The sequence below is a fragment of the Peromyscus californicus genome, unplaced genomic scaffold, assembly GCF_007827085.1.
Source record: "Peromyscus californicus insignis strain IS unplaced genomic scaffold, ASM782708v3 Scaffold_18__1_contigs__length_77618521, whole genome shotgun sequence".
Classification (NCBI taxonomy): Eukaryota; Metazoa; Chordata; class Mammalia; order Rodentia; family Cricetidae; genus Peromyscus; species Peromyscus californicus.
In genome coordinates, this window is record NW_026294480.1 from 31,659,107 (window position 1) to 31,660,728 (window position 1,622).

The window sequence follows — 1,622 nt, forward strand, 5'->3', positions numbered from 1 at the left end:
TTTGAGAGTTCTGGATGACATATAACTGAGACTAGATATCTGAACAAAGACTCAGAAAGACCTCAAAGGTATAATGTTGGAATTAAATCTCATGGACGTTTATCAGAAATGTATGTAAACCCCAACTTATATTCACAAAATCAAATGCATAAGTACTAGAAGTAGATGACCTGGTCTAATCACATTCCTAGGATTTAATAATGTGCTGAGAGAGTTCACTATAAATTAATACTGGAGCCTGACTGCAGAAGTATGTAATTAAGTGATGTTAACAGTAGAAATATAGGGTAACCATGCCTGTTGGAATGCATTGTCGAAAAGTGTACCTGTACATTTCAGGAGGAAAAAAAAAATCATAAAAATGGGCTGGAAACGATAAACAGAAAAATGAAAGATCTAGAAGCCATTCATTTAAAAATTGTCTGGCTTTCTCTTCACCATCTTTTTCTGGCCGGCGGCTCTCACCATGAAGGTCGAGCTGTGCAGTTCCAGCGGGTACAAGATCTACCCCGGGACGGGCAGTTCTATGCCAGGACTGACCGGAAGGTTTTCCAGTTTCTTAATGTGAGTTCGCATTCCTTTCCAGAAGGAATCCTCGGCAGGTAAACTGGACTGTCCTCTACAGAAGAAAACACAAAAAAGGACAGTGGGAAGAAAGTCAAATGAAAAGAACCCGGCCGGCCGCGCAGTCACGTTCCAGCAAGCTATCACTGGTGCGTCTCTTGCTGATAATAATGGCCAAGAGGAATCTGAAAGCAGAAGTTAGGAAAGCTCAGCAAGAGCGGGCTAGCAGGGCTACCAAGGAAGCAAAAAAAAAAAAAAAAGAAAAAGAAAAAAAAGGCTAAGCAGGCGTCCAAGAAGACAGCAATGGCTGCTGCCAAGGCCCCTACTTTTAAAAGCAGCACCTAAACAAAAGATTGTGAAGGCTGTGAAGGTCTCGGCTCCCCGAGTCGGTGGAAAATGCTAACTTGGTATATCAGAGTTTTGAATAAAGATCGATCTCTAACGCTTAAAAAAATAATAAAATAAAATAAAATTTGGCTGAAGGAAGACGTGGAAAGGAAATGACATGCTCTGTCTTTATGGGGGGAGGCAGTGGGGGAGGAGAAAGAGAGAGAGAGAGAGAGTGGGAGGGAGGGAGGGAGGGAGGGAGGGAGAGGGAGGGAGGGGGAGAGGGAGAGGGAGAGGGAGAGGGAGAGGGAGAGAGAGAGAAAAAGAGAAAGAGAGAAAGAGACAGAGAGACAATGAAGGGGAGGAGAGAGATCATCCTTTGTGTGGTCTAGAACAAAGGTCAAGAATTTATAGATGGAAAGAATTTAAGGGCTTGTTGTTTGAGCAAGCAGCAGATTCTATCATTCATTTACCTGTATTTGAGGAGCTTCTCGGCCAGTCTCTACACATCCCTAGACAGCAGCGTTATAAGACCAACTAGAGATGTAATATGGTTCCAGCTCTAACGGAGCTTTTGTCGGGTGTGTATGATAAAGCCTCTTCTATATCACCAGAGGTACAGTAACAAAGGTTTCTGCACTTAGGCCTTTATAGATTGTAGGAAAAAAAAACAGATGAAGCAAATAAACACACCTAAATTTTCAAACTCATCAGTCATTTGCTACATGGAA

At 42.5% G+C, this 1,622-nt stretch overlaps 1 pseudogene; it reads left to right on the forward strand.

Annotated features, from left to right (window-relative positions):
• Positions 1-463: 463 nt before the first annotated feature.
• Positions 464-967, forward strand: LOC128113833 (60S ribosomal protein L24-like; annotated as a pseudogene).
• Positions 968-1,622: the final 655 nt, after the last annotated feature.